This window comes from Pinus tabuliformis, chromosome 5_2, assembly GCF_031772625.1.
Source record: "Pinus tabuliformis cultivar Carrire ecotype Pingquan chromosome 5_2, CPIR1, whole genome shotgun sequence".
NCBI lineage: Eukaryota > Viridiplantae > Streptophyta > Pinopsida > Pinales > Pinaceae > Pinus > Pinus tabuliformis.
The window spans coordinates 326939536-326953666 of NC_142306.1; the positions used below are offsets into that span (position 1 = coordinate 326939536).

Genomic DNA, 14131 nt, shown 5'->3' on the forward strand with positions numbered 1-14131 from the left:
TGAATCAACCAACCAATGGATCAACCAATAACTTCTCAGAATGCAGTAACCAGAACAGCAATACCAGTAATCTAAACCCAGAACTCTTCAACAATAGATAAAAGGCAGCGAACACATATTTCAAGAAAAGTCCGTAACTTCACCAATAGAAACCTGCGAATATCCGCACCTCTTCTGTGTCTAAACTGCGTAGATCCGCACCCGGTCCTTCTTCTGCTCTGCGTACCTCCGCACCTACTCCTTCTGTTGCACTGCATACCTCTGCGCAGATCCGCACCTGCACTGTCTGCCTGACAGCGTACCTCCGCACCTGGTCCTTCTGTTCCTCTGTGTACTTCTGCATTATGCATTTTGCTGCGCTGCGTACCTCCGCACCTGCGCCTTCTGCTTCGCTGCGGACCCCCGCACCTGCGCCTTCTGCTGCACTGCGGACCCCCGCACCTGCGCTGTGGATCGCATGCGGACCTCTGATTAGAGCCAAATTAACAGTCCTCCAATGTGCCACAGACAGTCAGATCCGCAAATCTGATCATGCGCCCGAGAGATCACGACCTATCAATAGATTTGCTTTAAATTTCACCTTGATTTAGATCTAGCTTTTCAAACTGATCACCCAAAATTTCAGATCTTAAGATAATTCAAATTTCACAAGTGACTAGCCAAGTGATCTCCTTTCCTTTTTATAGGCAAGCCCTTATTCAAACCATGAGACAAAACCATCGAAAACCAATACAAGGGATCCAAACCGAGGTTCAATAATTTAGATCCTATACCACGGACCAAAACCATAGGATCATGAACATCGGGCTAAATACCATGGGCCAAACATAAGAATTCCCACGTGTGCATGCTTCTCTGCATTGGAGTGAGTGAACTGGGGTCCGCACCTTCTGTTCGAATAACCTGCGGACATGACCGCACTTTGTGAACGGCGTGCCTGCGGGCCCGCACCTTTTGAACGGTGTACCTGCAAACCCCTTGTTTTTTATCATTTTGAGAGCCTGAACAGAGATTTGCCACTTGAGTGAGTTGCCATCAAGTACAACACCTGTGCCATAGCGCCAAACCTGAATCATAATGCCAACAGCTTGATCTTCATCTCTTAGAACTTTCTCACCCATTTTATATTAATACACATTAATATTTTAATTTTCCTAAGTTTAGACATAGGAGCCCCATTAAAAATATTAAATATTTTAATATCTCTTTATCCGGGACGAATTTCTCCAAACAATTTCTGGGTCTTGGAGATCTCATGTGCCTTAGCCTCTCCACCAATTTTAATGGCTAGAGCACATCCGATGCTACCAAAAATCATCATCATCAACAAGAAAAGTATAAGAGAAGACTTGAAAGTCATTTGGAGACACACTGGGCAAATACTCAGTAACCTGAGGGAAATTGATTCTCAAGGAGAAGAAGTTCGATTTCAGAGGGAGAGTAGCAGGGTGGAGTAAGAGGAGGGTATCAGCATCAGTCAGAGACTGAGGAAGAGATGACGCAGAGCATCTGAGAGACAGCAAAGAGGGAAGAGTAGTGAGACAGCACAACTGGAGACACAGAAGTGATGCAGAGGAGGGTAGAGGGTCTCCAGGGTGTCAGAACTTTTCGAGGAGGAGAAAAATTGTCTCAGGGGTTTTCTCTCAGAAGTGTCTCAGTATTCCGTAGGATCTTTCTTTGTAAAGAGATTGTTGTTGAAGATTAATAAATAAACCCTCATTTGCTACACTAGTTATTCCCCAATTGGTTTTCCGTGGGACAATTGTCCAAAAATAACTGTGTTGATGTGATTGATTCTTGTGCTTGTATATCATTGTTATTTTCTCTATGCTATTATGTGATAACTACAGTAGAATTTATTTTAATGTTTACTAAAGGGTTTTGTAAATAACTTATTGTGGAAAATAAGTAGGAGAAATAAATCAGTTATTGTAGTAGAATTTCATGTTAGAAATTTTCACATGGTATCAGAGTAGAGACTGGGCAATAGGATTAAAGAATCTGCTATGATTCAGGAGCATGATGTTGGGGCACCAACTCAGAGGGACTCGCGCAGATCTCCAGAGAAAGAAGACAGCACGAAGAACATGGATCATGATTATTCTATGTTAGCCTCGAGACTGGAAGAAGAAGTCGCTTGCCTAGCGAGTTCTGCCTCTTCTGAGGTTTGGTATATAGATAGTGGAGCTTCCTAGCATATGACAGGAATACGAGAATCTTTTTCGAATTATCAGGAAGAAAGGATGAACTTCCAGGTCACCATGGGAAATAAGTCAAAATGTACCCTCGTAAGAAGAGGTACTGTAGTGTTTCAAACAAAAGCAGGGGATCAACTTCGAGCAACCAATGTGCTGCATGTGCCAAGATTGGGGATGAATTTACCCTCTGTATCTCAGCTTCAAAATGAGGGCTATGCTGTTTTGGGAAAGAACGTTAGATGCACCCAGCCAGGGGAGGGAAAGTGAGTTAGGCAAGCAAGCCCAGAGAACTAACGTTAGGCAAGTGAGATAAGTGGTTAGCAGCGGTAGGTTGATTGTTTGGCTGGACCATCCTCACAACTATAATAAGGAGGGCAACCGGAAGTCTTGCCTCCAACTCCAGGGAGGGGGTGAAGGTTAAGGAGAAAGTATATGTCAAACACCCGAGTTGGAAAAAGAAGGCTTATAGATAGGAGTCAGAAGTAACAGGTTGTATAAATTACAGCGAGAATCTCCAATGGCACTGATAGGCAATAGTGGGGAAAAAGATTTGAATGAACTATGGCACAGGAGGATGGGACACTTACACCATGGGGCTCTAAGAATTCTCGGAAGAACTGTAACAAGAGTTCCAGAGTTGAGTACCAAATGAGATGATGTATGCAGAGGGTGCGCACTAGGCAAGTACGCCAAAGCGACATTTTCCAAAAGTAACAATAGGGCTAAGAGTGTTCTAGGATTGATACACTCAAATATCTGTGGACCCATGTCCACAAAAGCTCTTAGTGGTGTTGAATACTTCGTCACCTTCATTGATGACCATTCCAGAAAGACTTGGATCTACTTTCTAAAAACCAAGGATGAGGTTTTTGGTCGATTCAAAGAGTTCAAGGCTCTAGTTGAGAATCTGACAGGAAAGAGGATAAAGATATTGCGCTCAGACAATGGTGGAGAATACATCGACAAGGACTTCACTAATTTTTGCGCAAGGGAAGGCATCAGAAGAGAGTGGACAACTCCCTATAATCTGAAGCAAAATGGAGTAGCAGAAAGGAAGAACAGGGCTATTGTTGAAGCAACCAGGGCAATATTGTATGATCAGGATATGCCCAAGTTTCTATGGGCAGAAGCATCCAACACGATCGTTTATGTCCAGAAGAAGACTCCTCACAGGGCATTAGGTAAGATAACTCCGGAGAGTGTCTTCACCAGTAAGAAGCCCGAAGTTAGTCATTTCAGGATATTTCGGAGTTTGGCATACTGCCATATACCCGAAGAAAAGAGGAAGAAATTAGATCAGACTACGGAGAAAGGATACCTTGAGGGATATCGCAAGAATGCCAAGGCATATAGAGTCTATCTTCCGGGGAATTGGAAGATCGTAATTCGACGAGATGTAAAGCTCATGGAGGACAAAGCTTTTAGGAAATCCCGAGAAATGTCTGTCGAAGAGCAGTCAAAGGATAATCCACTAGCCCAATCACTTCGACCAGCAGAAACTAGCACTAGTATTTCTCCTAGAGGCAAAACTCCATATATCACAACAAGTGGAGTCTCAAGAAGAGAAGTAGATAGATATACCAACTACCAATGGAAGAACAAGTCGGGAACTTCAACAGATACTACGAGATGCAGAGGATTTCATCGGTGTGCCTAGGAATGAGAAAAAGGTTGGGTAGACAGCCAGATAGATAGCAAGCCTTAGTGGCTCAGGTTGGAGAACCCTCTAGTTTTCAGGAGGTCGTTCAACATCAAGTATGGGTAGATGCTATGGTGGAGGAATACAGTTCCATAATGGTCAATGATGTCTGGGAAGTGGTACCTAGGCCTCAGGACAGGACAGTTGTAGGTTCGAGATGGCTCTACAAAAAATACGCTACAGATGGCAGTGTCAAAAAATAAAAAGCTAGGTTTGTGGCTAAGGGGTATGCTTAGAAGGAAGGGATAGACTACGAAGAAAACTTTGCCCCAGTAGCCAGGTATACTTTTATTAGATTTGTGATATCCCTTGAAGCACAGATGGGGTGGGAGATTCACCAGATGGATGTCAAGGCGGTGTTCTTGAACAGGATGATAGAAGAAGAAGTATAGATTGAACAACTAGAGGGTTCGATATCATTTTGGGATTCAACTGCGTTAAGTAAGTCATTCACGTATGACCATTTCTATGAGAGGTAGTCGTAACTGACTAATTTCTCATGATTTTTTAATAGTTCACTTAGCACTCATTGCATCGGGTGATGCTCACAGGGGTGAAGAAGTGGGATTGAAACTAGTGAAATGAATCACATAGCATCAATCATCACTTCCGGGGCTTGCACCCGGTAACCAGGACTTCCCAGGAGGTCACCCATCCCAGACCTCCTCTGGCTCAAGCGCGCTTAACTATGGAGTTTTCCCCACAATCAAGCCCACTTAGCTTGCTACCCCATTTGCAAAACCTTAGCAAGTATTGTGCCTCATGAACCATTCTTATTAGACACATGAGAAGAAATCTCATGTATGCAAGTTGAAAAAAGCCTTGTATGGTGTTACACAAACACCTCGAGCATGGTACAGTCAAATTGATGGTTACTTGCAGAAGATGGGATTCGTCAAGAGTGACGCAGATCCTAACCTCTATTATCTGGTTGTAGAGAATGAGCCTCTAATCCTAGTGTTATATGTGGATGATCTTTTTCTGACGGGCTCATTAAAGATTGCAAGGAAAACTTAGCCACAAAATTCGACATGAAGGATTTGGGACAAATGCATTATTTCCTGGGTTTTGAAGTTTGGCAGCAGAAGGGTGGGATTTTCCTTGGACAAGGGAGATAAGCTACAGAGATTTTGAAAAGGTTAAAAATTCAAGACTGTAGACCTATGGCTACTCCAATGATTACCAACTAGAAGATTGATACATCCGAATATAAAGAAGTCGATCCCGCCTTGTACAAGCAAGTCATAGGGTCCCTGATGTATCTGGTCAATACCAGGCCAAACATAAAAGAATGTTGAATGAATTAATTTTGAATGAGCAAACAGCTCAATCATAATACAGAGATATTTACAATAATAGAAACATCAGGTTTCTATGTAGAATATAGAAACACTCAGTTTCATCAAAGAAACTGCTAAAAGAATATAAATAGCAACAGCTAAAAGGAATGAGCATTAAATGCTAAATAGGAATATTCTAATATATTCTAATACCCTCCCTTAATGCTCAATCTATTTACAACACCAATAGACCCTCTGAATTTTACAAATTTGTCAGGACCAAGAGGCTTGGTGAAGATGTCGGCGGGCTGCTCTGTTGTGGGAACATATTGCAACTGAACTGAGCCGTCTTCAACAAGCTGGCGAATGTAGTGGCAATGAGTTTCCACATGCTTTGTTCGTTCATGAAAGACAGGATTCTTGGCAAGTTTGAGCACTCCCTGATTATCACAAAACAAAGAAGTAGGCCCTGTCTGGGAAACATGCATATCTGCCAGCATACGTCGAAGCCAAACTGCCTCACAGGATGCCTTAACTGCTCCCCGATACTCGGCTTCTATTGAGGAGAGAGCCACTACCTGTTGCTTCTTACTAGTCCAAGTAACAGCGTCGGATCCTAGATTAAACACATACCCAGCTGTAGATTTACGGTCATCAACCGAACCGGCCCAGTCAGAATCAGTGTAACCACTGAGAATAGGATTGGAACTTCGAGTGTATAGGAGGCCATAATCAGAAGTGCCACGCACATAACGTAGCACACGCTTTGCTGCTTGCCAATGATCAGCTTTAGGAGCAGACATGAAGCGAGAAATGTAGCTTACTGCAAAACTGATGTCAGGTCTGGTAGCAGTAAGATAGATGAGACTGCCCACTAATTGCCTGAATAAAGTTTCATCCACAAGGGGAGAGGATGACTGAGCTGAAAGTTTGAGCCCTGGTTCCATAGGAGTCGTGGCCGGTTTGCAATCCTGCATTCTGAATCTGTCCACAAGATTTTTGGCATACTTGGACTGAGAGAGAAAGATCTGATTTTCAGTCTGCCAAACTTCAACCCCCAGACAATAATGAAGAAGCCCCAAGTCTGTCATCTCAAAAGTTCTGCATAAATCTTGTTTGATCCCATGGATCAAATATGCAGAGCTGCCAGTGATGATAAGATCATCCACATAGACAACCACAAACAAGATATCATCACCAGTATGCTTGATATACAGGTTTGCATCAGAAGGGCTCCGCTGAAAACCCTGATCAGTCAGGTACTGATCAATTTTCATATACCAAGCCCGAGGAGCTTGTTTCAATCCATAGATTGCTTTAGCTAACCGACAAACTTTCTGTTCTTGACCAGCAACCTTGAATCCTGGAGGCTGCGTCATGTAGACTTCTTCTTGGAGATCACCATTTAGGAAAGCACTTTTTACATCCATCTGATGAACTTTCCAACTGAACTGAGCTGCTAGGGCAAGAACAAGCCTTATGGTACTCATCTTAGCTGTAGGAGCAAAAGTCTCCTCATAGTCGATGCCTTCCTTCTGTGAAAATCCTCGAGCCACAAGCCGAGCTTTATACTTGTCTATGGTTCCATCAGCTTTGTATTTCACTTTATACACCCATTTGCAGCCTATGGGCTTTTTGTCTGCAGGAAGATCAGAAAGTGTCCATGTGTGATTCTTCTGAAGACTCTGGAATTCGGCTTCCATAGCCTGTTCCCACTCAGATGTACCCTTAGCCTCTGAATAGGTTTGAGGCTCAAAAGTACTGTGCAGGTTAGCCATAAGAGCAAAATTGACTGTAGACTGTTGTCTGTTCTTATGTCTAGAAGTTCTGCCTTCAAGGAGCTCATCATCCCGGAGATCACCAATGGTTTTAGCCCACCATTTTGGCCGAAGAGTAGAAGAAGCAATAGCAGAAGTAGAGGAACCAATATCAGGAGGAGGTGGAGGAGACTCAAGAGCAATAGGGGCGGCAAGAGGAGGGTTATTTTCTGGAGGAAGCTCAGATAGAGTATGATCAAATACTGATGCTACATCATCCCTCCCATCAGGTGGACCGACCGGAAGAAGTACACTGTGAGGCTGATCCTCAGAACACTGCTTAGAAGAAGAAGACTGAAAAAATCCTCTGTCTTCATCAAATACTACATCCCGACTGAAGCTAAGACGACCAGTGGCTATATCTATTAGCCTATAGGCTTTGTGATGATCACTGTACCCTGTCATCATGAGTTTCTGGCTTTTGGAATCCAACTTAGATCGCTTAGCAGCTGGAATCCAAACATATGCAACTGAGCCAAATACTTTGAGATGACTGATCTTAGGCTTTCGGCCAGACCAAACCTCTTCAGGAGTCTTCCCTGTAACATCCTGAGTGGGTGATCTGTTAAGAAGATAAACAGCAGTAAATACTGCTTCAGCCCAGAATTTGTTTGGAACACTCCTGTGTTGTAGCATGGAACGAGCCATTTCAACAACCGTGCGATTGCGACGCTCGACAACACTGTTTTGCTGAGGAGTGTAAGGAGTGGTTAATTGTCGTTTGATGCCATGAATATCACAGAAGTTGGCAAACGCCGAAGAACAAAATTCCCCCCCATTTTCGGTCCTAAGGGTCATGATGTTACAACCAGATTCTTTCTCCACTAATGTTTTAAACTTCTGGAAGGTACTAAGAACATCAGATTTATTTTTTTTAAAATATACCCACATCTTTCTACTGAAATCATCTACAATAAGTAAAAAATATTTGCAAGCAGTGATAGAGGCTGTATTCATAGGTCCGCAAATATCAGCATGAAGTAACTGAAGTACCTTAGATGCGCGCCAAGATTCTCCATTTTTGAATGAAGACCGATGTTGCTTTCCCGCTTGACAGGCGCTGCATACCCCCAACTGCTGAGTCTGAATATCAGGTAATCCAGACACAAGTCCCTCCCTAGAGAGCTGAGAGAGATACTGCATATTGAGATGCCCATATCGCTGATGCCATAGAGCGCTGATAGGAGAAATACGTGCTGCTAGAGCCACTTCTGGAGAGTCACCGGTGTCAAGTAGCCTGTATAAACCATGATCTTCTAGGCCAACAGCAATTGTTAAACTAGACTCCCTGTCAATAATGGAGCACTTGTGGGTACTGAACACTACATCAAGTTGAGGAGAATTCCTCATAATCTGGCTGACAGATAGCAGATTAATTTCCATACCAGGAACATAGTATACATTCAGAAATATAAGTGTGCGCCCACCAGACTGAATTTGAACTGTACCTCTGCCAGCTACTGTGTACTTTTCACCTCCGCCAAATACCACGGAATCACTGAAAGGTGAGAAGTCAATAAACCAGTCACGCCTGTGAGAAAAATGACGTGATGCGCCAGAATCAATGTACCATGCAGAGGAAGGAACATGGTCGGAAGACCTTTTAGCCATAAAGGCGTAAAAGGCAGACTCTGTCTGCTCTGAATGTTCTGCAACATTGGCTGTCTGATGTGGCCCTCCCTGTTTCCTCTGTTCAGAAGCAATCCTCTGTCGGCAATCTTTCTTCATGTGACCGAACCTGTGACACTAATTACACTGCACACTTTTCTTCCGAGCAGGATCAAAAGGCTGAGAGGAGCCTTTCTGCTGAAAGGACTGAGAGGACTGATATGTTGCAGAAAATGCATTTTCCAAGGACACTGATGAAGCACTACTACCAAACTGCTGTTTCCACCGATCCTGCTGCAGAAGTTTGCTACATAAATCTGGAAACTTCAGATCAACATTTGTGGTGGTAATGTTGAGCGTTTCAATGAAGTGTTCATAAGATTTCGGTAGACTTTTCAAAGTAATGACTACCATATCTTCCTCCTCCATGGTCCGACCAATGGCTTCGAGCTGATCTCGAATGTCTTTAATTTTGTTGAGATGTTCCTGTAAAGACATATGTTCGTCCATCATGATGGAGAACAACTGATTTTTGAGAAAAAAAGCTCTGCTTTTATCAGATGTCTCATGCAATTCTTTCAACTGTTGCCAGATTTCAGCAGCTGTCTTGCCAGAAGGGATCTGTGGTAACTGATCATCAGCGACAGAGAGCTTGAGAAGCATAACAGCCTCTCGATTTCGATCATCAAATTTATCTTGATCGGTCCCGGCTGTACCTGGACAAAGCTCTTTGCCCAAAATGAGTTGATCAAGACGCCTGTACTCAAAAATGGTCAACATTCTTTGTTTCCAAATGTTATAGTTGCTGCCATTAAAGCGTTGATTTCCTTCTAACATCAGATTGGTAAGTGTGGCCATTTTCACAAAGAAAATACAGAAGTATGACACACAAGAACAATGTAGCTGACTGTTTATCCTGGTGTAAATTAAAGAACAGACTTTGTCCTGCTAAAAAAAAATTTTACCCAGCAAAGATATCTCTCCAGTCTAAAACAATGGTAATACTGCTAGCACAAAATATATATTTCTGAGAATACAGTTTCCCACAGGAGAATGCAAGTCTACCACACGTGTATAGCTTGTAAAGGAGGCTGTCAGGATCACAAAAAAAATTCCGCTGATAAAAATTCCGGCAACCAGAACCACAAATACCACGGATAAAAATTCCGGCAAGCACCACGGATTGGTAACGCTGATAAATCAAATACGAATATCTAAACAAGTTGGCCCACGTGAGCTATCAAGGCTTCACGTCACGTCTCAGCTGTAAACGACTCAGAGATATACGTCTCAGCTATATACGGCTCAGCTATATAGATCCACAGGTGTATATATCCACGGGTTTCAACTGCCACGGGTTTCAACTGTATATATGGACCACGGGTTTCAAATATTTATCCTCGGGTTTGAAATATAAATGAACCACGGGTTTCAAATACGGGTCGGAAATATATATCCACGGGTTTCAACTGCCACGGGTCGGAAATATATATCCACGCCAAAATATATATCCACAGGTTTCAAATGTGTATCCACGGGTCGAAAATATATATCCACGGCAAAATATATATCCACAGGTTTCAAATGTGTATCCACGGGTTTCAAATGTAAATCCTCGGGCTTCAAAATGAATATCCACGAGTTTCAAAAATACACGCGTATCCACGGGTTTGACAGCTTTGAAAATAAAACCACGAATTTGCCCGCAGATCGAATTTTCAAACCACGAGTCTGACTTTCAAAAAAACAAATGAGTTTTGAGAGAAAACACCTGGATCACGAATGCTGAGAAATTCCACGTTGTGGTCGAGTAGCCGCCAGGTGAAGAAGAAGATAGCCGGATCCACGATTCCAAGCAAAACTGGCCAGCCAAAAAAAATCCCGCTCCCACGAAAACAGTCACCGCCACAAAGTTATTTCCTTAATAAAATGATCATGCAAGGGAAGAATCCATTTCTGTATCGAGATGGACGACTGTAAGCTTTTATCACAGCGAGCAAAGCCGAGGCTAAGACTCAGTGAAGGCTGCCTGGCTTACAGAGGGCTCGACCTTAGAAAGGACTCAAGAGATTACGATGCAGAGAGAATTACTGTTCAAGAAATCTCTTAACCTTGCTCTAATACCATAAAAGAATGTTGAATGAATTAATTTCGAATGAGCAAACAGCTCAATCATAATACAGAGATATTTACAATAATAGAAACATCAGGTTTCTATGTAGAATATAGAAACACTCAGTTTCATCAAAGAAACTGCTAAAAGAATATAAATAGCAACAGCTAAAAGGAATGAGCATTAAATGCTAAATAGGAATATTCTAATATATTCTAATAAAACATTTGTTACGTTGTCAACACCCTCAGTCAGTGCACGGTGGAACCAAAGAGGGTGCATTGGGCAACAGCCAAGCATGTTCTCAGATATATACGAGGTATAATCGAGCATGGACTAATGTACACCCAAGGCAATGACATCAGGTTGAGTGGGTTCACTGACGCAGATTGGGCTGGAAGTTCAGTAGATCGGAAAAGTACCACTGGGTACTGTTTCATCATTGGATCGGGAATGACCTCCTAGTGTTGTAGGAAACAGAAATATGTAGCTCTGAGCTCAGCTGAAGCTGAATATATGGCAACTAGCACAACTTCGTGTGAAGCCATATGGCTTAGGAAATTGCTTGTGAATCTATTTAGGAGAAGGATGGAAGCTACCAATATTTTATGTGATAATCAGAGTTGCATAAAGCTCTCTCAGAATCTAGTTTTTCAAAATCGATCGAAGCACATTGACATCATGTGTCACTTTATTAGAGACCATGTCCAATGAGGGGTCGTACAGTTGAGGTACACCGTGACAGGAGAACAGGGGGCAAACATTCTCACCAAGGCTCTAGGAATAACAAAGTTTGTTTATTTCAGGGACAAGATGGGGATGGTTAAGAATCTGTTTCAGTAGCAGAAGCGGATAGTATAGGGAGTTGCAATGCAGCAATTAGCAGTGGCAGTGCTATGGGCAGCATGATGTAGCATACTCAGAGGGAGTTGCAGTACAGATGTAGCAGTGACAGGTGCAGTGTCATGGGCAGCAGTACAGGGGTGCAGCAGTGTAGTAGATGAGTAGGCCAAGCATCAATAGCGTAGTAGATGAGGGGCAGCAGGCCGAGCATCAACAGCATAGAGGACCGATAACATGGATCAGTGTGATGCTTCTATTGGGAAGCATTGCTAGAACACATTCATCGCTAACAGAGAGTGTTGATTTTGGGTAGCATCATATGTGATCTACCTATGTAATTTTGTGGAGGGGCTAACATTCATGAGATTTCCAAGACCCATAAATCATTTGGATAAATTCCATCATGAGAAATTCCCCTAGATGATGTGCTATTAAAATAATTAATATTTTTAATGGGGTCCTAAGTCTAAACTTAGGAAAATAAAAATATTAATGAGTATTAATAAATATATGGGTGAGAAATTTCTAAGAGACGAGGATCAAGTTTGTTTTAATCTTAGCTGTTGATTCATCAACAGGAAAAGTATAAGAGAAGACTTGAGAGTCATTTGGAGACACATCGGGAAAATACTCAGTAACCTATTCTCAAGGAGAAGAAGTTCGATTTTAGAGGGAGAGTAGCAGGGTGAAGGAAGAGGTGGGTATCAGCATCAGTCAGAGACTGAGGAAGAGGTGACACAAAGCATTTGAGAGAGAGCGCAGAGGGAAGAGCAGTGAGACAGCGCAGCTGGAGACGCAGTTCTCACGCAGGCTGACGCAGAGGAGGGTAGAGGGTCTCCAGGGTGTCAAAACTTTTCCAGGAGGAGGAGAAAAATTGTCTCAAGTGTTTTCTCTCAGAAGTGTCTTAGTATTTTGAAGAATCTTTCTTTGTGAAGAGATTGATGTTGAAGATTAATAAATAAACCCTCATCAACTGCACCGGTTTTCCATCATTGGGTTTTTCTGGGGACAATTGTCAAAAACTCACTGTGTTGATGTGATTGATTTTTGTGCTTGTATATCACTATTATTTTCTCTATGCTATTATGTGAAAACTACAGTAGAATTTATTTTAATGTTTACTGAAGGCTTTTGTAAATAAATTATTGTGGAAAATAAGTAGGAGAAATAAATTAGTTACTGCAGTAGAATTTCGTGTTAGAAATTTTCACATAGATAAGTAAGATAATTAAGTTTTCACACAAGTATTAGTCTATTTTGAGCAAATATATAAGTAAGATAATTATAATAATGTCCGGTGAATGACCACAAAAGTAGGTCAATGAAACTAAAGAGTACAAACAGTTTCAATACTATATGTACACCATCACATGGCATTTTAATCAAATCATTCATTCATATTCTTATTCATTATTTTATATTTATATATTTTTCCTATATGGATTTTTGTTTATTATACTTCCTATGTTGGATTTTTCTACAGTAAAAGAACATTGCTCATTTCATTGGTATGAAAGTTGCATTTCTGATCCCAGCCTTTGGCCACAAACATTTTATCAAACCTTTTTAAATCTGGCTTTTGGCCAACCCCTATCTTTTTAGAGTTTCTCTAAACTCGGAGTCTTTGACCAAATCATGGCTTTGGCTATTTTTGGAATTCTGTCGAAGAAAGAAGATTCTGCTACAAATTTGAAGAAAAAATAGATATCGGGGAAAATAATAACAAATAAATAAATAAGTACAAGAAAGAGAGAACTAGAAGAAGAAAGCCCTATCTGCATCAACTTTGAAGGAACCATAAATCGGAAAAATATAACTTCAGTATAAAGAAAATCAGTGGAAAATTGGGAGAATACAGTTGCTGCCAGATATCTAGGAAGAAAGGGCATCACTTTCATTGTGGTTGTCTCCAAAAGGGACATTTTCAGTCCCCTATAGGTGTGTTGTATTTGCTTCAGTGTCCCTTGTTGAGCTATACCCTTCCTCCAAGTATTTGAGAGATAAGTTTTTCTTTCCGTTAATCATCTGAAAAATTGAGAACCTAAATCACAAATCCTAGGATCAGTTTAATTGCCCTAGTTTCGTTTTGCTTTAGAATCACTCCAAGAAAAAAACCCTAGAACAGTTTGTATCTTAGACTCCACATGCCTTAGATTGAGAAGCCACTAGTCTATCTCACTTGTGCCGCTTATCCAAAACACAAAAATTGCTTTCCTTTTTGTTTTATGGTAAATTAAGGTTAAATTACAAACAAAAAAACTTGCGTTTTAAGCATTTAATGACTTTTTGATGTATGCCCTAGGGTTGGGTTGATTTAAAATTGATTAGAGAAGCTAAATTGAAGATTTTTAGGCCATTTTCTAGGGCCAACGTCAAGCTTTATTTGCTGTTATATGATTATTAACCGTCAATTTTTTTTTGTTATTTTGTCCTTAGTTTAGTTTCAAATTTAGCCTCCATCTCACGTAACTTTTGCACAATTTTAAATACTTAATTTTCCATTGTTATAAACTATGGGTTTGCTGCAATTTGCTGGCCTAAAACCCTAGTTTATAGCATCCTTCAGTTTTCTT

The 14131-nt window shown here is 41.4% G+C and overlaps 1 protein-coding gene across 1 annotated transcript in view; it reads right to left on the bottom strand.

Moving 5' to 3' along the window:
• The window catches only part of CTEXP (kinase family with ARM repeat domain-containing protein), a 341359-nt gene that overhangs the window by 45458 nt on the left and 281770 nt on the right, over window positions 1–14131 (bottom strand). The window lies entirely within an intron of this gene.